The sequence below is a fragment of the Astatotilapia calliptera genome, chromosome 12 (genome assembly GCF_964374335.1).
Source record: "Astatotilapia calliptera chromosome 12, fAstCal68.1, whole genome shotgun sequence".
Taxonomy (NCBI): Eukaryota; Metazoa; Chordata; class Actinopteri; order Cichliformes; family Cichlidae; genus Astatotilapia; species Astatotilapia calliptera.
The window spans coordinates 35,405,778-35,428,889 of NC_137433.1; the positions used below are offsets into that span (position 1 = coordinate 35,405,778).

General features: G+C 40.9%; 1 non-coding gene and 1 pseudogene across 2 annotated transcripts in view; one reads left to right on the forward strand and one right to left on the reverse strand.

Moving 5' to 3' along the window:
* The window catches only part of LOC113033880 (stromelysin-3-like), a 41,154-nt pseudogene extending 18,817 nt beyond the window's left edge, over positions 1–22,337 (forward strand). The window contains exons 3-17 of the transcript XR_013900788.1: positions 4,457–4,600; positions 6,882–7,015; positions 8,713–8,874; positions 8,912–9,008; positions 11,363–11,567; positions 12,271–12,528; positions 13,130–13,244; positions 13,323–13,444; positions 16,511–16,623; positions 18,468–18,533; positions 18,622–18,695; positions 18,795–18,888; positions 19,709–19,904; positions 20,078–20,168; positions 21,663–22,337. The product of XR_013900788.1 is annotated as a stromelysin-3-like (transcript). The remainder of the gene's footprint in view (positions 1–4,456; positions 4,601–6,881; positions 7,016–8,712; positions 8,875–8,911; positions 9,009–11,362; positions 11,568–12,270; positions 12,529–13,129; positions 13,245–13,322; positions 13,445–16,510; positions 16,624–18,467; positions 18,534–18,621; positions 18,696–18,794; positions 18,889–19,708; positions 19,905–20,077; positions 20,169–21,662) is intronic.
* trnac-gca (transfer RNA cysteine (anticodon GCA)) lies at positions 5,058–5,129 on the reverse strand. Its single transcript has one exon. It is a non-coding gene; the product is annotated as a tRNA-Cys (tRNA).
* Positions 22,338–23,112: the final 775 nt, after the last annotated feature.

A 23,112-nucleotide genomic window follows, 5' to 3' on the forward strand; every position in this document is an offset into this window, starting at 1 on the left:
GACTTGTCAGTCATACAGTAAACCAAACCCTGCTGCTTTTTGACTGTAAAGGAGACAGAAAAACATCATAAAACCCACAGGGAAAGTGTTTCCTGTGGTCACTGCTTCACTTCAGGACTTCTAAGGAAACAAGAAGTCGTCCCTTTAGGAAGAATGCTGGTTTAAGTCACTTCAGGTATATCTTTGGCTTTTAACCCAGAAGCTGCATCCATGTTTATACAGTTTATGGTATTAAACAGCAATTTATCCAGCTGTTACAGAGCAACACCATTCATTTGGAAACAGATCGACGCAGTCTAAAGTTCTCTCTTTTTGCACTGCTCTCCACCAAGTCTGAGAGTATGGGCTGTGATAGTTTCACCTGCTTCTTTTAAAGTGCTCCAGTCACAGTCACACACTGGTGATGGCAGCTACATTGTAGCCACAGTCACACTGGGGCGCACTGACAGTCCAAAAGACTGAAATATGTATTTTAAAGGGAATAATTTATTATTTAGTAAGTACCTAAGTACCTAGGTCGTATTTAGATTTATTTATATATATCTTCTAATGTATAAAATATTTGAGCCATACAGGTAGATGTCTCTTAACAGATCAATACCTGTACACTTTGTATCTGTAAAAATACACTCTAAATTCAGAATCAGACACTTTTCATTTTTCAGTAAACACTCTGTTGGTATTTCTTTTCCCACACATCGAGGTTTAAGAATTTTTTTTACGCTATTTGGAGGGCAAACTAAAAAGGCAGTTATTGGGATGAATGTCTGGAGTTTTTACTGCTTGTGTGTCTCCAAATTAAGACCATATTTTCCATAAAACCCCCAAAAGAACAGGAGCTGATAACGACCACTGTAAATAATGGAAACGTGTCCTGTCTTCTCGATTAGTTCCTTGAAGCAATGCACTAAATTCTTAGTGATGGGCTTTGTCAGCCGTTAATGTGCTCGGTTTTAAGTTGCTGTAGTTGCTTTGATTTGTTTGGTACAAATGGTTGCAATGGTTAGTTTCAGATGTTGCTTTTCTGCTGGTTTTAGTTGCCGCCATTGCCGTGTTCAGTTGAAGGCGTTACTGTGGTTGCAGCATTTGGCTTAGCTGCTGTAGTTGCCATATTTCACAGTCACTTGAATTTTAGTGGTTAGTTAAATTTTTTTTGTAGTTTAAATGTAATATTGGTGTAGCTTCAGTATTAGTTGCTGTAGTTTTACAACAATTAACAGCAACTGTAGTTTTGTAGTCTTTGGGTAAGAAAAAGTTGCCCAAAAACAAGTGCACAGATGTCATGCTCAGAGCGAGAGAGGTCTGTTGCAAAAGCTCTGTCTCCTTTGCCTCTCCGTCTGTTGTGCTGCACATCCAGCAGGCCCTGATGACATGACCTCAGGGACTTGCTGGGGACGTATGGGTGAAAAATTTCTCTGATCCACACTGGCGCTTGTCCATGCAGAACTCTAAAAGTCAAAATCTTAAAGTGGACTCTAAAGGCAATGGGGAGCTTACTTTATCCAGAAGTCTCACAGCGGCAATCTGAACAACCTGCACGTGTTCCAGGGAGGTTTTGTTAAGACGTGAACAATGAATTGCAAAAACCCAGACGTGATGAAATAAAGGCATGAATAAATGAATCTCCAATTCAGAATGTGACACAGTGGAATTCAGCTTGGCAATATTTCTCAACTGATGAAAGCCAGAGTGAGCCAGAGACTTAATGTGAGCATCCAAAAGGAAGGCTGAGTCAAAAGTTACACTAAGATCTCTCATCGCTAGAAAAAGAATTTTGTTGTTGTGGAAATCATCTCAGCCACCATTATTAAAGTCTGGCTACAGGATATCTTAGGACTCTTACAATTGGAGAAGATAAAATTCTCCATCAGAGGCTCATCGGATAGATTTTTTACTTAAATACTTAGAAAAGTTACCAGCACGAGAAATCTCTCTGTAGTCCACCATATGACAGTGTACAAATTTTTCTGCTACTCCCAGCAGTGGCTGTTCTACCTTATAAGAATACTCTATTTAAAGATATTCCAGCATTATTAGTTTGTTTCGACCGAGGAGCAAGTAATCATTAATATTAATATTAATATTGTTACTATTGGTTAAGATTTATATCAATATTGATTAATGTTAAGACCTTGTTTTTTGAGGCTAGCAGATGTTAATGTTAATATTAAACTATAAGGATACGTAGTACTATCTTATTGTTGATTTCTTTTCTTGTTTTTTGTTTTGTTTTTTTTACTTTGTTTTGTTTTCTATGGGTCAATTCATTTTCTCTATAACATATTCATTTTTACATTATTGGGAGGGAGTGGGGGGTATTCAGGTACTCATCCCATTTATGGTTTTTTTTGTATGTTATAAAAAAGGAAAAGATTATTACTTCTATATGTACCTATGTGTTTTATGACAGTTTGGTATTGAAAAATAAAAGAAAGAATAATAAAAGTTACACCAAGGTTCCTGATATAAGATTTTTCAAATGTGGTAGGAGGCCTAGAGTTCCTCATCATTAAGTTGGATAAAATTATCTGCCATCCAACTTTTAATAGATTCAGCATCATCTGCACAGCACTGATAGGAAATAAAAGTGCTTGAAATGTACTAAAGAGGGAGTGGAAACAACAGAAACAACAAAAGGCCCCAAACCAGAACCTTGTGGCACACCGTAGACAAGAGAAGTGGAAGAAGACAGCTTAGCTTAAACAATGGAAGAGTTAGCCTGGTTTCATCCACTCATATGTCACATTAATGAACATTTTAGATTTTAATGTCTTTATACAATAGGAAGTTTAAAACCATAGTTTGTGGCTTGAGAGGACTCTTTACAGTGAAGCTATTCATTATGAACAGTCAGGTTGCGCGGTCTGGTACCACTGTGCCAAAAAATGTTATATAGCCAGGAGCGCTACATACAAGCTAAGCACGTCCTGACAGCTCTGAGCAATCTTCTCTGTGTATTCACAGAGTTCTAAAAAACTTTACTCATGTAATTCAAAAAACCTCATGTAAGTCTAGATCATACTTTACAGAATTCAAGTACCATTCCTGTTAAAGTTCTCCACTTAGCACCGTACAAAGTGTAGCAACACATGGACACACATTTGTGTCTTCTTTTAGAGTACTTTCAGTTAATGGGGTGTAATCTCCTTTTTAAACCCATGGTAACAACCAAATTCAGGTGTTTAACACTTCTGCACTGTGATGATTGGACAGTCAGGCCAGCTTGCTGCTTGTTTTCAGCAGTTATGCCTCTCTGCAGATGTTGCTGTAGTCCAGTGGGTACTTAAGCTGGAGATGTTTAAGTGTGTGGTTGCAGATGTTTCTGTTTTCGCAGTGGTTGCTTTACCTGTTGCTTTTGCCATTTATAGTTGTGCATTGCAGTAGTCACAGCAGGTATTTTAGTTGCAGATGTTGCTCTGTTTGCATGAAGAGGGTTCATGTATTTAGTTGAAGGTGATGACGTTGCTATATTTAGGTGCAGATATTTCTGTAGCTGCAATGAGCAGTTTAGTGGCAGATGTTTCCTGGTAGTTTACTAGTTGGTTTAATTGCTGTAGTTGCAGTGGTGCAGTGGTTAGCACATTTGCCTTACACATTAACGCTTCCTGGCTCCTCCCTGGGAGGAGACACAGCACCAGCCTCATGGGGTACTCAGTGAGCTCCCAGGGCCGGTCCCATGGATAATTGCGAGGGTTGCGTCAGGAGGAGCATCCGGTGTAAAATCTGTGCCAGGACAAACATTGCTATAGTGACCTCTCGGGATATAAGAACGCATCCGAAAGAAAGTTTCAGTGACTGGGTTAGTCAGAGTAATTACTGTGTATAGTTGTGTAATCACAGTGGGTAGGTTATTGACAGACGTTTCTGTAGTTTGCTAGTTGGTTTAATTGCTGCAGTTTCTTTAGTTTCAGTGGTCAGTTTCGTGTCAGTAGTTACTGTGTGTAGTTGGAGGTGATGCTACAGTTTTTCTGGTCGGTGTGGTTGGAAATGTTGCTGCATTCAGAAGACGTCCAAAGCTTTGCTTGCCAGAGGCTGTTGCTTCATACCAACCCCAGACAGCTGTGCATTTCCATAATATGTCACAGTAATCTCATTTACCGCAGAAGCAACATTGAGATTTGATGCAAAGCCAGTGTTGGTCCATATGATTTATGAAGTGTTTCAGTCTTCTTGGTAAAGCGTGATATTTTGTGGATTTTTGTTTTTATTTTGTGGGTTATCACACTGGGTGGTTTTATCTAAAAGGAAAGGGAGGAGATTTTACCGCAGTGTTTTGTTAGCAAGCCTGAGGGTAGAAGAACACCTCCCCACTAAAGAGACAACTGAAGATATCTGATTAAAAGGGGGATGCAAGGCTGGTGGTCTCACTTTGCTACTGTACATCCTGTGTGTGCGTATGTGTGTGCACATGTGTGTGCATATGTGTGTATGTAACACCTCTATTCATTTCCTGCAGGATTGATGGATTTCCTTGGCAGTTTGGAGAGGAAAGGGTTCGAGGTGTCTTTCGGGATGCAGCAAAGATCTGGAGTGACGTCACTCCGCTCACCTTTACCGAGGTCCGTAACGGACACGCTGACATTCGCATCGACTTCAGAAGGTGGGAAGAATTGCTGAAAAAAATATTAAAAAGATCAGGAGCAAATGTCAAATTACACCATGTTGTGAATTATAGTTAATTAGGCCTAAATATAAAACGTGAGCATCGTTACACCTGAGAAATACAGCTGCATTTGAGCTAGAATAATACAGTTTATGATGCGGTTATGCCACAAATCATGGTTAATAGGCATTGCTTTAAAATGGCACTCAAAGGACACATTGTCTCCTTTTTCTTTAATATCTGTTGCCTTGATTCCCGCTCCTTGTGTTTTTTCCTCGCCTCCTCCACTTGCATCTCTGGTGGGAGGGAGTAAAGCAAAAAAAAAGAGAAGCAGAGGAATTGAAAATGTGTAATTTGGTAAAGAAGAGTTTTTTTTCTTGCTGCCCCAAAATGCACAAAGACCCAACTAATCATTGTACAGGAACAGCATCCAAGATGTGCTAGCTTCAAAGTCAGGGGGCACCCGGACTTGAACCGGAGACCTCTTGATCTGCAGTCAAATGCTCTACCACTGAGCTATACCCCCACCTGCCAGTCCTTTGCAGAACTGACTTATATCTGCTTTCTTTGTAAAGTCCAGCAGGTCACCTCTGTATGCAAAAAGATAGTATAGAAGTCCATGATAAAACCTTTGCTTTGTAATTGCAGTAAACACTCTACACTAGTTCAGGTTAATACAAGATGTTTATTTCATGAATTATGTTCTCGTGCTATCATTTATTGGTTGATGAATGAAAACAATTTCTCAACATATCGGTAAATACCTAATATTGACCGATAATGTTGCCAGTTAACCTAATTAGTTGTAAACTGTTCCTCCATTTTTCTTGCTTTAGCACTTACTTTTGCCACCTTTTATTGCCGCCGTCCCAACTTTTCGAGACACGTTGGTGCCATCAAAATCAAAATAAGATAATGCTGTCTCACTTTAAACATTTTCTGAGTTCTATTGTGAATAAAATGAGATTACATTTACATTTTTAGAGTTGTAGTTGTAGTTGTGAGTTAGATCCAGCATAGATCATTTTGAACTAAAGACAAAGATCTTTGCTACAGAGGGATTTCCAGAATCACAAAGATGAAAACACGAGATTACAGAGCAAGAAAAGACGAGGAGATTATACCAGAGATATAAAACTGGACTTTTGTGGGGGATCTGTGTCATCCTTGGAATTACGTAAATTCTTTTGTGAAGCTTTGATTGGTTATCAGTGGAGCGATTTTTATGTTTTTCCTCTTTTGAATCAGGTTGTGTTTTTGCTTTTGAATTGCTTTTATCCACTCTTATAGAACCAACTACAGATGAATGATAATATAAAGGAAAAACCAGCATTAAATGCCCCAGTAACCTTTACGGCCACCAGGTGCTCGATTATTCAGGTCTATGAGCACATCTGGAGGGTTGATTACCTTTCTTCCCAAATATATTCTCTTATTTTTTCTTGCGTTAGTAGTGATGGAGAGTGAGGTCACACATTAATCCAAGATGTCCCATTGTTGTTCATTTATGACTACAAAGACCAAAACATACGGTTCATTTTCCTCAAATATATATAATCAGCAAATCGTTTAGTGATCCCTGTTAGTGATGCCTGTGGCAGTTCAGCCATAACTTTAGACTTTTCCTGCTCATACATGCTTGGAACGATCTTGTTACCAAAGTGGACACGCAACAGGATGTCATAGCGTGGCTCAAGCACGTTCATCATATCTTTAAACCCCTTGTTTTGCACAACGGAATATGGCCTCATGTCTGCAGCCATAAACACCTTTTTTAATAGCTTTAGCCCGGTCGGATTGGGCAGCAAAGGGCTGCTTAAATGCCGCAAACTCCTCTGCTCCTCCACTTGGACCGCTAGCGCTGGCCATAACTATCGCTTGACAGACTGACCACGCGCACCATACACACATTTTTATTTTATTTTTCGAATCTTCGGATCACGTGCGTGCCGAACCGTGGAGTGGGAACTGTTCAGATCACGGATCAATAATGATCCGTTGCACCACTAGAATGCACACATTAAAGGATATAGGGAACTACAGGGATCTAGGAGTGGGGGGGACACACAACACTGAGGGACAACAAGCAAAAGAAGAGACGAGCAGTACATTGTTAATTTATCCAAATGTGCTTATTCTTTCTGCTAGTGTTGAATCCTCCCTTAAAGCTGAAGCTGACAGATGAATGTTTAGAATCTTTTGTCTGTAAAGCTGTTAAAAGGTTTCTGCTCAGTGCCTTTATTGCTCATCGGAGTGTTTGTTTTATAAAAACCTGCAGTTTATGGCATGGAGACAACCTTCCCTTTGATGGCCGGGGTGGCATTCTTGCTCACGCTTTCTTCCCTAAAACACACCGACAAGGTGAAATTCATTTTGACGCTGATGAGTCATGGACACTCGGAAACCACATGGGTGAGTGTATGGCTGAGTTTATTTTTTATTGCTGGAAGCTGTGCATAAAAACTGTGAAATGAATAGAATTACAGTTGTGATTACTGTCTGAATATCTCCATTGTCTGCTGCTGTCGCTGTCACTTGTTTCCCAGCAGAACATTTGTTTCAGTAAATAGCTGCCATGTTTTGTGGAGTTGCAGAAGGCATTCATCTGTGGCTCTCAGTAATATCCAGCCTATTGTTATGGGTTTTTTGATCCCCGTATACCATAACAGGAGCTTGGTTTTCATTGCTAGCAATAATTCATACTGATGATTTAGTTCATAATTTTTACTGACAGAATTATTGGGCACAGCAAAGGGACAGAGGGGGTCAGTGGTTAGAGGATTTTGACTTTGCTTTATCCAGATGATGTGGTTCTGTTGGGCAGCTTGAAGTCAGGTGTTAAGAACCTTGATTGGGAATTTGGTTAAAGTGTGAAGCCGTGTGGTTCTCAGCATGAAAAGGATGGGGTATGTACTCTGGGTAGAGATCTTTGGAAGAAGTGTCCCAAGAGGGCAAGAAAGAGTGGAAGAGATCAATGGAGAGGGTTGTGCAACATTTACAATGATGCAGATGGTCTAACGGTAAAGACAGATGAACATGAAAGTAGAATTGTAACTTTATGGTTGATTTAAGTTCCTGGCCTCACTTTGGGTTGTGACAGAGGGAATGAGTTTGCAGATAGCAGCAGGAATGAGCAAATGAGGGCATCTGCTACGTGCTGCATGAGGTAGCGTGTAGCCTCCTTTCAGAAGAGCTGGATGACATGCCCAGGGGAAGGAAGTTCCCTGTGACGCTAAGATAAGATAAGCAGCTGAGGATGGATGGGTGGATGGATGGATGGATGGATGGATGACTTTTGGACTGATGGACATTTTTTTACTTGTTTAATCAAATTATAAAGTAGTTTCCAGGAGCTTCCATAGTTGTCAGGTACATTACTTTAATATATGGGCTGAACTGACGTATATCTAAACTTTCATGCTGCAGTTTTTTTAGATAATAGTGTTATCGCTAAGACCAAAACAAAGCAAGGCATACTTTTATATGAGAAAAGTACGAAACTGACAAAAATAGTCCATGTTGCTGTCAGTTTCTTAAACCCAATGTTTGTGACAGTCCAGAAAATAAGTTCACTGTACCACAAATGAGGCAGTAAAACAGCCACGTAAATGACATAAATGTGTTTGTACTGGAAACATGATCAACAACATCTGTGTATTGTTTTAGACTCACAGATGTTTTTGTTGTCTTGTTGTGACCAGCTTTGGCTGGGGAGACAACGTCACTTTTTCATTCATGTTTTCTTGAGGTCATACATTCATAGAGTGCTTGTCACACCTTGCAGCTAATTTAATATTGCCAGTAAGAAGTATGTCGCTGAATCGTCCAGAGTACCCAAAAGAAACTCGTGCAGGCGTGCAGATTCAAATCGAATTCCTTATTACCGTGCACTGCTGCAGCACTGATAACGTCTGTGTGTCGGTGAAATGTGTGGCTGAGAGTAGATATGAGTCAGCAGGGAGAGGTACTTTTTATGACTCGTTCAGGAGCCTTGGCACTGGATGGGCTTAGGTAGCAAAATCCCCACCGTGCAAGCAGGTCAAAACAAACAAAACTATCTTCAGACTTTGTTTGAACCAGGTGTGCCCCTCCATCCTTCCACCCTGCAGGCATGGACCTTCTCCAGGTTGCCGCCCATGAGTTCGGGCACGTCCTGGGCCTGCAGCACACCCGTACGAAGGGAGCCATCATGTCCCCACACTACTTCTTCGCCGACTTTCCACCCAGAATAAGCAATGACGACAAGTGGGGCATCCAACACCTGTACGGATCTCGGAGAGTTCGAGCCCCCGAACCCCAAACCACAACCGCCACCACAACCACTACCACAACTACCGCTACCACCACCACCAGCACCACCACCACTACTACTACTACTGAGAGCAACGAGATCTTCCCTACTGGAGTAAGTGAAACCGATGCAACAATCACAGAGTCATGAAAATGACCTAAATCTACACAAGAGGTGTGAAGTAAACCTTTACCCTGAAGCTTTATGCAGGCATTCGTGGTACCCAGAGGATAAAACTTTTGCTAGGATTTCATTATTTGCATATGTTATATCTGAATATACTATATCTTGACTCTACTATATTTCTGCTGTACGACTCAAATTAGTTGTCATTCAATTTAATAAACAGTTGAATAGTTTCCAAAACAAGAACCATAACAAGATAATGGTTTTTCTAAACAGGACAACGTTAGCCTAAACAAGTTAAAGTTTACCTAAACAGGATCATGATAGCCTAAACATATTATTGTTTTCAAGATCATCAGGGTTGCTGATAGTCACGTTTCTGGTTTATGAAACACACTTTTGCATTCATGCTCACACTGCCCAAACAAACCTTACACCTTATAAGGATTGGCCTTAAAAAGGCATTTCCGGAGCTTAAACATAGGAGAATGCAAAAAAACAAACAAGGTTTACATGTCTGACAATCTGACTGTAAGAGCTTATTAATCAGATTCCTCAGTAAACGCAGCTGATCCTGCTTTGATAAGACTTAAGCTGGAGCTGACGTGTTGTTTCCAGCTGTTTATTAAATGCCTGCACTTTCATAGCGTATGAATCCAAAAGTGAGAGAGTCACGCACATTTATGCATGTGGCACAGTAAATATCAATCAGTTACTGATTGGTGATTAAAGGGAGTTTAACCTTCTCTGTGTCAGGAGAGACTTTAAAGCGCCCTGAGGTGACTGCTGCTGTAATTTGGTGCTATATGGATAAAACGAATGAATTGAGTCATATTGAATTATTCGTTACGCTGAGGGAGGCCCGGTCAGGACCCAACACTGGGCCAGGTCGGCTTTGACGCAGAGTCACAGTTTTACTGTTAAACACAGGTTGAGGAGCTTCAGTCAACTGTCCTATTCTCAGTCTTCACCTCTTCACTAAAGTCAAAGGTGTTTTTTGTTGTTTTAAAACTCAGAGTCAGTGTTTCCAGTCGAATCTGACAGCATGGCAAGCGCTAATGAGCTACAGGCAAAAAGCATGAAACAATCCAGAGGTCACACACAAGAAAACGACTATGAATGGGAGGAAGAATGAACAGACGCAAGCAGCACTGCAAAGACGATGAAATGATTTGGCCAGTTGGGAGGGAAACATAGGTTCATATACTGAGGAGGGCAATTGGCTAATTGTACACAGGTGTGGCCCAAGAAGAACAAAGGTATAGTTTAAGACAAATAGAGATTTCAAAATAAAGTAGAAAGTGACTAATAGAACACAGGTGAGTCTGATCAAGTTACAAAGGATGGAAAGCTGCCAAACAACAAAACAAAACAGCAAACGATCGTCACATCATGACAGTGTATAACTGAGACTTATGTTCATGCATGCTTTGTTAAAACTTTTGCATATTGCCACTGATTAATTAGCTTCTTAATAAAATGTATTAGCTTGCTAAGCTGTAGATGTCTGATAAATTATCACTATATGGACAAAATAATCAGTGTATCAACCAATGAACTATTTGGGGTATATACACAGTGGCACCTCTTGACTATTTAAAGAGCATACCTGATTTCTTTGTGTTGGTATTGCTCCAACAACAGTATAATTACTGTTGTTCCACGACCACCTAATCAACCACTAACCAATCACATTGTTGTGCTTTTTTATTTTTAGACATACTGTATATTTAGGGGCTCAGTCTGCATTAGGGAGTTCCAGCGGATAACCTACATGTGTGTTTTTAATGGGACATATGGCTTGTTTTGGGAAAACAATGGAGCTCGGTTGAGTTTTATGGGATTTTTCAACAAGCCTCATCCTGTGAATGGCATCGATTTGTGCGGTCAGGAGACGCTTATGTTGCAAAATATATTTCAAGGCTGCATGCCAGTCTGACAGTGCGTGTCTTTGAAACTATACCACATTAGACATGAGTGTTTTCTTTCATCAACCATACAAGATAAATGGGGGTCAAACACAAAAGTAATCTTTTAGTCTCGTGAGAGTTTCTCTCAGGCGAAGACCGGGAATTGTTTCCACTTCACATCACTTCTTTGTGTAAAATTTGTAACTGAGAGGATTTTCACTTATACTGAAAATCCCTGAAATTCCCTGTGATCGTTTGTGGGAATAAAAGTAGTCTTCAGCCTTACGAAGCACAAAGACCCACTTTGCTTGTCTTTTCAGACAATAAAACGGCTCTTTAACACTTCATTACGTGCAGCATAAATCTCTCAAACCTTACATGTAAGCAGATGATTGCATGTGGAAATGAACATTCGATCTGTCTTTTTTCCAGCCCGATGCCTGCAGGACAGAGTTTGATGCCGTATCTATGATCCGAGGAGAGCTGTTCTTCTTTAAGTCGGGCTACGTTTGGAGGATCAGGGACGGGCATCTGGAAAGCGGTTACCCGGCACTGGCGTCCCGTCACTGGCGGGGGATTCCCAACAACATCGATGCCGCCTTTGAAGACAAGTCAGGGAATATTTGGTTCTTTCAAGGTGAGCAGTAAAGACATTTGAGCTGCTCTTAAGTGGTTTATGGTTTTATGTAAGCGCAGTTCAGGGGAGCGATAATTGTACAGAAACACAGAAGTAAAGCATTCTGCCCATGTATGGGCATGTTTAAATAGATGTAAAAATGTTAATTAACATGGGTCTGTGATGTTGCTGCAGTCGAGTGTACCAAACCACCATAGACTCCCAGAAACACTGTAAAAGCTGTTTTTATAATTATACGTAATTATACGTATAGCTACGTATAGCTAAATAAAATAACTGTTGCTCTTATCTTGACAAACGTCAGCTGCTTGATCAGCGTCTGCTTTATGGACGGGCCAGTCAAAAAGTCTTCTGACATCCTTTTTTTAAAAACATTTAATGTCTACTAAAGTTAACTTAACCTATCAGTGGAAGAAACAACAGGTCTGAAGTCACCATCAAGATGCGTTTAAGAAATCTCAAATGAGGTTGAAATAAGGCCAGGCAGTACTCTCATGTAATACCACACTGGACCACAAGATGGCGAAGCGTCTTAGTCAACTTGACACATGGCTCAGCATACAGCGTTCAGAATTCACGTCATACTTAACCGATTCGTTTTTGTAGCTAGAAAATACATTATACCAAAAAAATGAACGTACATTAATTACAAGTCATCTTATTATATAAAAATAATATTAATTGGAGCCCACCGTCTGTGCAGGTGCAAACTACTGGGTGTTTGATGCTGAGAGGCGGATCAGGGGGCCGGAGTCCATCAGGAATTTGGGCCTGTACGAGTCTGGGATCCAGGCAGCACTGCGCTGGGGCCAGGACCCCAACTACAACACCTACTTCTTCAAGTCAGGCAGCTACTGGAGGTTCAGCCCCCAGGACAACCGAGTCGAGTCTGCCCCGCGCAGCATGCAGGACTGGATCGGCATCCCCAGCGTCGTGGACGCCGCTTTCCGAGACATCTACGGTACGTGCGCGTGTCTCTGAAATAAAATGACATTTGGAGCGCTACATGTGATTGTTGAATTAAGACGCAGGAACGTTACCATGCTATAAATATGATAATAAACAGTTTAAAATACTTTACAAGCTTGGTAAGTTTTAAAAATAACTCAGCAGTGGTTTTAACAGCTTTTCAGCTTTGCAACAAACAATGATTTTCAGCATTAAGATAATCTGATTCAGAATCACGCCGCAGTCGGGTTTCATGTTTTACACGAGCGCTATCAGTTTATAACGATTCCTTTTGATTTCAAGCAAATCAAACTAAAAACACAAATGCATGGAGAGAGTAAGAGAGGCTGTAAGTGTAACTGTACACACAACACAACAAGGATAATTTTATCTTCAACGTGTCATTTATGAATGACCCAGTTATCATAAAAGCTGCTGCATGTGTTCCTGTGGATGTTTTGCTCTGCACGCTGCTTGTTTTCCTTGTTCTGCTGCTTCAGGTTTTCACTTGCTTATCTGACATCTGGCCAAGAGCGAGCAGCTGTTGGGCCAACGCGGGTACATTCGCAGTGGCGCTGATAAAAAATGTTTTGTTTGTGCTCTCTGTGTTTCAGGCTACGCTCACTTCATCCGAGGACGGCAGTACTGGAAATTTGACCCTGTTAACATGAACTCTTTGGAGGGCTACCCTCGCTACGTCGGCGTGGATTTCTTCGGCTGCAGAAACGGGCGATTCTGAATCTGAGGATCTTTTTGTTTTTTTGCAATGGAGTAGTCTCTTTTTTTGTCTGTTTGGTTTTTTTGGAGCAAAGACATTTTTATCTTTGGAGAAAGATTCAAAGGAGACGAAAGCGTCTCCTTTGAATCTGTTTATCTTTCATTTATTGATACACAGATCAAGTACACCTTCTTCTCAGGAAAACCAAGTTGTATTCCCTCAGACTTGGCACTTCCTGTGCAGCTATACTCATATTTATTTTGCACATTTTTGTCACAGTAAGGCTGAGTTCTGGGCCCTTGTCTAACGATGTGTGCTGTGAACTGCACACTTCTCACCTCCTTTCTCTGAGCCGAAAAGTGAGATTTTGGTCCGCAGACTGTCCTCCTTAGTCTGTGTTTTCCATTCCAGCAGTTGTGTGTTTTCATCATGGACGGACTTCTGCTAACCCTATGAGGGTCTGAAGAGCGGCATCAAACTTTGTACATGAGCTGCTGTAGGTGGCGATCAGAGTTTTGTTTGAACGATGAAACCCAGGAGCCACTCAGCAGGAATGTCAGCGAGCAACAATTTCAGCTATGCTTCCCTTTCTTACAGACATGATTGCACATGTAGTTGATTTTCCTGCCAACCTGAGTCCCATTAACCATAATTCAAAATCACCAAATCTATAAAAAGATGGACAGCCCACCAGATAGTCCCATTCTGAAGCCTCGAGCTGAGCATTTCTCAAAAGAACGCAATGTTACACAATCTCACAAGCGTGAACATTGATCGTCCTTTATGACTGCAGGGAAAGGTATCATTTATACCCCATGTTGTATTCTGTATGGCTTTAATTTGGCAAACGAGGCCATGAACTCATTAGGTTAAAATTATATTTGATGTAGCTTTATGTGCATCTCTTATATACAGCCTACGATCAAAACACACCCAGATGTGAGAGACATTTGGCAGTTATGGCAAATGTAGTGTGGGCCAGATGTGTCTCAGATAGGACACAGATTTGGTTTGGGCAACATCTGGCCAGATTCACCATCACTGCTGGACCAAAGAACATTTGTGCCAAACATTCATTGCTGTTAGATACCAAAAATATAGTGCAGATAGCATTACCATAATATTATTCATGCATTATTCAGTGAGTCCTTTCAGAACTGATGTTTTCAGACACCTGAGTCATGATGATTTATGCCACGTTTCCTTTGCACTTTATCTAATTTAAATTTTTATCCGTACGAAAACCAGAAACTTCCAAGATTATAGCATTCGAAGTTTCTAATGTTTCAAGCTCCTATTTCAATTCTTTTCCTTACACCAATAGAAAGTTTTGATAAAATTAGATACACAAAAGTGAATGAAACAAAAAGCCAAAGAATGAAGAATCAAAAATTAACACTGTAACCACTCGAGTTGCTTTGACAGATAGAATCCACATACCGATACACCTCCTACAGCTTTTTTCATGTCAGCCTTGCTAGAGGTGAAGCTAGCCACAACCAAAGGTAGCCATGATGTGACAGTTAGTTGGTCACTTTCAGCCAGTAATAGTTGCCATAAATAACGTGTATGTTCTTCTTTAAAGTTTGCTCAGAGGTCTTAAGCTAACTCAGGTGTGAGTCACTGAATAAATATAAGAAACCCAGCCTCTCCTCTGGGTCAGAACATGTAACACCAGCAACGTTTCATCAGTGTCCGCTCCCCTGCTGTTTGAGACGAGGAGGTTTTGCCTTTACTTTTTATATTTGAACAAGAGTTTTTCAGATACTTTTCTTCCTGGCATTAGTAAATATTTTATGTTTTATACAGTGCAGGGTCTTTAAAAAGGCAGAAGAAAAGCGAATGCCATTGCTGTACATCACGTTTTGATGTCACTCTTCCAGCATGATGGTGTAAAGTTCTCACTTTCTCAGCGTGCAGGCACCTGTTGCAGGAAAAGCTTCAGGGCGCCATCTAGAGTGCAACACTGTCAACCACCTCAGAGACCGTGGTCACTCTTTGTGCCATCTTTGAAGTCATTGCGTCACCATCTGTCACATGGTGCTCTTTTCTGTTTCATTAGTAAGAGGTTTGGGAATAGCAGCGGCTGTGGAGATCAACCTGGTAAATAAAACATTTTTAAAAAAAATAGGATTTAAAACTAAATTTGAGCTGAAAATTTTGTTGCAGCAATAAGAAAGTTACATTTGGTTTCGTCTGCACCAGAGTCATTTTCAAATACTATGTTGGTACAGTCTGAAATATTAAATAAACAAAAGTGTTCGAGGATCAGCCTGAGGTCAAAATTTACAATATTTAACATAAAACTGTAAAGAAAATTCTTTCCATCAATGCCGGAAAGTAAAAGCAATTTAAGGACATGAAAAACTCTGGTTGCGACTCCTCTGTAGGTCAGCGCCCCCCAGGTTGAGAACCATTGCGCCATCATTTCCTTTGCTGCCTCCTGATGCAGCGCTTGAAGGCTCAGTGCAGGACACTGGCGAGTTTTAACAGCTCTCATTGTTGTTTGAATCATTTCTGCAACCCGTGAACTCTGCTTTCAAACATATTTATACACAAACAGCTTAGGAAAATGTTCCTGTATATACATGTCTTTAATATTGTTTTTAATCTTTTGTAGCCTTTACCCTGTTCATTGAAATGTATGACCTGCGTATTGTTTTCTGTTTTTTCTAAGTTACTGAAATAAATTCATAACCTTTTTATCCGTCTGGCTCTGGGGAGATTCAAGCTCAGAAACTGATTCAGACACTTTAAAACAGAAACTCACATTCTATAAGATATATTTCTGTAAAAGTAATTACAGTTTTAACCCGTAACTCAGCCTGACATTTTTGTGCTTATGCAAGCCTTAAAAACTCCTCACAAGGATTTTAAATAATATTGCTGGAGTTTGTTTGAAGCAGCCTTCTCTGCAAGTCAGGGATCTTACATCACTCCAGTGAAACTCCATCTGGGAAAGACCGACCAAAAGTACAACAAACATTAGAAATTATGCTGGCAGGGTAGGGAAGCCAAACTCTAATACTGTGTGTTTGCCAGGAATAAAGCATGATGTGGATTGCAGACCTCTGTGTCCAGTGCAAGTTTGTTGCACAACACAGAATGGCATTAAATTGTTCACTTGAGCTTTCCCTGATGGTCATGTATGCTTTTATATAAAGTTATTTAAAGTTAAAGACCAGAGCTGATGAGTGGATGCGATTGTCAGGTGGTGGGAGGGGGCGTGGCCTGTGCTGTTCACTCGGGGAGTAAATCATGGCTGACAGTGAAGCAGGAGCAGCAGCAGCAGCAGCAGGGATGGCTCACAGTTTCACTCAGGAGTATTTTCAGATCCCTGTGGTGACCCGAGCGTACACGACCGCCTGTGTCCTCACCACTGCTGCTGTGGTAAGAAACAAATCCTTCAATTTACAATCTGCCGATCAGAGGGGAAAACCTGTTTTGTCCTCAAACTGTGCAAATTAGAGATGTTGCCTTTTGTTATTCTTGGACTCTTACAACATTTTAACTGTGAGATTGTGAGTCTTAGTCAGGAGATCTAAGCACTTGCTGCACTTTAAGTAAAAGTTATGGAAACACTTGAGTGGTAAAGTTAGGCACCTTTTAGCACACAAGTGTTGAATCTAGTTGTAGCCTCCTCATGTAGAAAGTGTCAGTGAGATCGTGGTTATATCTGAAGTACTTTATTATTTAATATGATATGAAGTGACAGCAAGTCACGTGTAATAGAAAGTACCTGTAGTATCAGTTGATGTGTTACCACTGAACTTGGTAAATAATTTCAAAGTGAAAGCAATAAAACTGTCATTTGAAAAGAGGTTCCATGCAGGCGTTTGGTGTTTCCTCTAGACAGAGGAAAGGGGAAAATATTCAAAGGAAAAAGTTAGTTACAGTGATGTGTGTGTGACACTGGATACTAAGGAAGGAGAGAAGGACTTGTACTGATTGGCCAGGCAGAGAGATCGAGCTGGAAAGGATGTGCAGCAGGTTAGGATGTGAGTGAAGAAAGGAGTGTGATGAGAAGATGGAGGGGGCACTCTGGGGAGCTGATGAATGAACTAAGTAGAGGATTAGTAAGGAGTAAGTGAGAGGATCTTCTGTCTAGAGGATACACCAAACACCTGCGTGGCACTTCTTTTCAAATGACAGTTTTATTGCTTTCATTTGGTCCAGATGACATACCTGTGCAGGTAAAGAGAGGGTGTCTAGGGGAAAAGGAAGTGGACTTTTTGACCAGAAATGTAGAAGAAGTTTACTGTTACTGATATGGGAAGGAGAGAGAAGCTAGGCTAAGGAGAGCGGTGACAATCAGCGAGTAGTAGTATGGCTACAGGCTAACAAAGAGCATTACAGATGTAATGTTTGCGTCAAGAGTTTTTTATGGAGCAGTGTTGAGAAGATAAGATAAGACTTTATTGATCCCACGATGGGGAAATTTTTTGCGTTACCTCAGCTCAGGTACAATCAATGAAAAAATAAGTAAGACAATACACTAGGTCATCAGAAGCAAGACAGAATACATGTGTGTGGATGAGAGGAAGACAGGTGTAACAGTGAAGCTGCAAGGAGTAGAGGTAGCGAAGGTAGATGAGTTTAAATACCTGGGGTCAACGGATGGTGCACAAAAGAGGTTAAGAAGAGAGTGGAGACAGGGTGGAGTGGGTGAAAACAAGTGTGAGGGGTGATTTGTGAAAGAAGGATTGCAGCAAGAGTGAAAGGGAAGGTTTACAAGATGATAGTGAGACCTGATTTGATACGATATATGGTTTGGAGACAGTGGCACTGACCAAAAGACAGGTGGCAAAGCTGGACATGTGCAGAGCAGGGAGAGTGGATATGAAGATGAAGATGGAGCTGCCAGGAAAACGGGGGCACTACAGTAATGAATGATCCATGGGTTTCGTGAAGTGGGACATGTGAGGGCAAGCGTGACAGAAGCAGATGCTACGGCTAGGATAGGATGGAGGAAGATGATTGGTTGGGGCAACCCCTAAAAGGAGCAGCTGAAAGACCAGGTATAGAACAATTATCAAAAGGTAAAAGAAGAGCAGCAAACATCTAAAAACATTTCAACACACCTGCTGGTAAAATGCTGCCCCCTGGTGGTGGTGAAGGTTTTGCAGAGGGTAATGACATCAAGGACTTTTTAAGTGAACTTCCAGTTAGTTATAGCGAATAATCATACAAGCTACCCAGAATTAATTAATTTTAGGCTGTATTTTACTTTTTAGCAACTTGAGTTCATCAGCCCATTTCAGCTCTACTTTAACCCAGAGCTCATCATCAGGAGATACCAGGTACCATTTACCAACTATTTAACTGAAACTTTGAGTTAATTATGTGTTATATCATCACTGTTACACTCCTCTTCCCTCTCTTTCTCAGATATGGCGCCTGATAACCAGCTTCCTGTTCTTCGGCTCTCTCGGATTTAGTTTCGTGTTCAACATCATCTTTCTGTATCTTTTTCTGTATCTTAATATGAAAGTTTACCGAATTGAAGCTCACATTATGGTGAAATCTGCAGCAGAGCTGAGCAGACCTTAACTGAAAGTAAGCTATCGATACTGTCGGATGCTGGAGGAAGGCTGTTTTCGGGGCAGGACGGCGGACTTTGTTTTCATGTTCCTGTTTGGAGGGATCGTGATCACTGTATCCTTTAACGTGTTTAGGCGAAGGATGAGTGATGGGTAAACAACCACAGCTATGGGATGGCATAAGATGAAGAAAATCTGGAATAAGATCCTTTGACTTTAACACAAGCTCTCTTCTCTGTCACTGAAAGTCCCACTGTATGTCGACTTGTGTAATTTGCCTGGATTGGCGGCATCCAAACTAGTTGTGAAATCCTGTTCCCAGATTTTCCACAGATAATTTAAGACTTATTTCCACTTTGATCAGAAATGTCAGTCAGAGACTTCCGCAGACGTCTGCAGGCTCCAAGTGTGTAAAGTCAGTCGCTGTACAGAGTGCACCTCTTTTTGATGATGCGCAGCAGTTTGCTCAGATTCCAGGTTAATGATGCTGTTGTGAGTGGGTTTACCACAGACTTGTCTCTGGGTGGTTGTTAAACAGTTATTGTGCAGGTTTATGCAGTCATGCTGTGTTTCATGGGGAGTTTGAACTGCAGGATTAATTCTGCTATAAACATGTAACATGGTTGGCTGGAATGACGGGAATGTCATAGTTTGGCTTTTATTGTGGAGGGTTTAGCATTCATTAAACAACAACATTGTCTCTACCTGCAGAGATGAGATGGAAAAACTTGTTTCTTCTTTTTGTTTAGCTTAATCAGCTACTGTGGGGTTATATTCCAGTTCTGTCTGACTAACAGATGTATAAAACCCTGTTTCTTCAAATAAATAGCTTTCTCTCTTAAACTAAAGCTCCAACTGTTCAGGTTAGTTTGTCCTCTTAAACTTTGACTCTTGATGAATAGGTGAATGTTTTTATTTAACCTGAAGTCCCGCAGCTGTTCGGTCTGTTCGCCAACATCTTCTTCCTGGGTCAGGCCTTTATCATCATGCTGGTGTATGTGTGGAGTAGAAGACATCCGCTCATACGTATGAACTTCTTCGGCCTCCTGAACTTTCAGGCCCCGTTTCTTCCCTGGGTGCTCATGGGATTTTCATTGCTGCTCGGGAACTCCATCGTGGTCGACCTGCTTGGTATGAGACGACTCGAATTCTGCTCATTCATTTAACACCAGTTAACATGAATGGTTGGCAAAAGGCGCTTTTTAGGAAAAGACCGGCTGACTCAACCGACTAACTAATTCTTCCCCTTATCCGATCCAATAGTTTATTTGAAATTCGGGTGTCTGACTTTATTCTCTCCTCAGGTATCAGTGTCGGTCACATGTACTATTTCCTTGAAGATGTGTTTCCAAACCAGCCGGGAGGAAGGAAGCTGCTGATGACTCCAGAACTTCTGTAAGAACCAGTGTTTATTCAGCTGAAGTCCAACATGTGGAAACTCTTTTCTTAGAGAGATGACCAGTCGAGGCACAGTCTGAAAACTCGGTCTCAATACTGGTTATACCACCTATACACCTTTTATATTTTGCTAGGAAAATGGGAAACTGGTGCAGCAATTTATTGAAACGTGCAAATATACATGGAAATACAGCATATAAGCCAAAAGTGTTTGTACAATTATAACAAGCTTGAAAGGCAGTATTTGGAATGACCACATTTATTCTATGACAGTCTGAACTCTGTGGGGCAGCTCTCTCTTAATTTCTTTCAGTAGTCTTCAGGAATAGTTTCCCAGGCTTGTTGAAGGACATCCAAATCTCTCCCTTCTGTTGTTCTCTGTCAAAATGATCCCACACTGCTTCAGTGTTGAGGTTCGGGGTCTCGGGAGGCCAAACCAAGACTGACAGTGCTCCATTATGTGTTTGTTTTTTTTGTTTTTTATGTCCAGGGATGCTTATACTGCACTGGCTGTGTGTTTGGGTTCATTGCCATACTGAAAAATGAGGCTGCCAATCACATGCATTTTCAGATGGTATTGCATGGTGGATCAACATCCTACTTCTGAATTCATAATTCCATAACTATTGACGAAATTCCCAACACCACTGGCTGAAATGCAGCCCAAGCCCTGACAGAGCCTCCACCATGTTTTACAGATGGATGTACACTCTCTCTCTCTCTCACACACACACACACACACACACACACACACACACACACACACACACACACACACACACACACACACACACACAGTTCTTGTGTAGTTCGGCATACCTCAGACTTTCCTTCCTGTTTCCCATTCTTAAGAATTGCTTTTCCGATGAGGCTTCAGTGAACAGTAAATGATCAACTGAAGGATCAGATCTCTCACGTCCCGTGTCAGGTCTTTGCTGTATTTTTTCCAATTCCTTAAATACATGACTTTTAGGTACTGTTCACTTGTTCAGTGTTCTCAGATTTTCTTTTTTTATGGACATACTGCACACCATGCTGAGATGTGTTTTCAGCTCTTTGGGAATCATCTTGTTAGTGAACTCTGTTTTATGCCTCCAAAACTGCAACATTTTCAGTCAAAGAGATGTGAACAAATTATGTGTTTTTGTAACAGACTGCTAGTAACAAAATGCCTAAAGATAACATTTACAATTGGTTCTTTGCTAAGTTGTGGGTTATATGTACACACAACATTGGTGCCTTAAGTTTTGTGCTTTTTTTATGCTTAAACAATTCAGCACGTCATTGTTAAGTAACTTAGCAAACCAAAGAGAAACCTTAAAATGGTCAGGTACAAGGACTAGACAACAGCACTTTAAGATAAGGCACAATAAAAAAAAGTCTGACTCCTTGGAATCCAAATATGAAGAAATGTGAGGTGACTCAAGAGTTTTGCACGGTACGGTATGAGGTGAAAATGAACACAAGCGTCGTTTTGTTCTCTCCTAACAGACGGGCCATGTTTGATCGGCCAGAGGACCCAGACTACCGTCCCCTCCTGGAGGAGCAGCAGCAGGGTGGAGCCCTGCAGCCGAATGGGGAGCAACACAACTGAGAGCCCAGAGAGCTGTGAAAAGTCAGACACAGACCGCCACAGGACTGTAAAGCTGTATAGACTGAATATTTAGCTTTGTTCAGCGTATTGTAACCACAGAGATTTCATTTGCCTTAACAAGAAAAAAGGACCAGAAATGGAAGAACAAGCTGAAAACTTTTCACTATGGATGGACATGGAGGGTCCACAGTTTGCTACACCAACAGCTTTACTCTGTACATGTGCAGGTTTTATACTTCACAGCAAACTGGTTGAGTGAGATGATGTGGATGACGAGCTCAGTCAGAGGGACGCTGTAATAAGGTCAACAGTAAGGAGACATTGGTTAAATGCCACAATTGTTTGGGATTTTTCTTACACTGATGGCAAACATACCGCGTTGTCATCAGTTAATATTTCACCTCAGTCTGCTCCACACATGATGCAGGAAAAGGAGAAATGAGCACAAATATAAAACAAGAGCACCCAGAGTGCAACTCCCCCCGAAGGGCGAGGGATATACTGAAACATTGTTTTGTAGCATCGTTGTGACGTTGCAAGCGTCATGTTGAAAAAATAAAAAGCCTGTTGCACAGCTCTCTCCGTGCCCTTTCATATGATATGATATATGATGTATTACTCGATATGGTTTCTCCTCAGCTCGCATTGTTATTGGTATCTACCATCACACAAAATTTGAAAATTATATGATGAACGCATGGAACCGATTACATAAATAAAATAAAAAAAGCAGGAAAACCTCTGTTACAATACTGCAAATAAATTAGGAGAATGGCAATAATTCTTTTTAAAGTTTGTTTTTGTTATTTTACCAATAAATACCAATTCAGTGAATTTCTGATCTTGGTTTTCTTCTTTTTATAGTTGGGAAAGCTGATTTTGAGTCCAGGGTACGCCGCAAACACGTTTAATGACAACATCTCTTACCGATGTCCAGTCTTTATTGGAAAAAAGGCTCCAAAACAAAACTTGCATTGGTGCCTACATGCAAGTTTAATGTTCTAAACATTACCTGAGCTGATTTCTAGGAGGAGAAAATGGATGGTCGAGAATTGTTAAATAATCTTTTGAGCTAAACAAAAATGAAAACACTGTTGATCAAGAGAAAAACTATCTAGATCAGGGGTGTCGCACGCATTTAGGCCACATACAGCCTCATTCCTTTTTAAGGCCAGGTAAAACAAATGCATACGAGGAAAAGCTGTAAAACTTTAAATAAAGCCAGAAGTTAAAAATCTATGCACTCTTTCATATTTTCCAAAGCCGCTCAGTGGGCCGGACTGGCGTCTTTGACAGTTAGATTCTGTTCCCCAGTCCTTATGTTTGACACCCCTTTAGCAGGCTGGT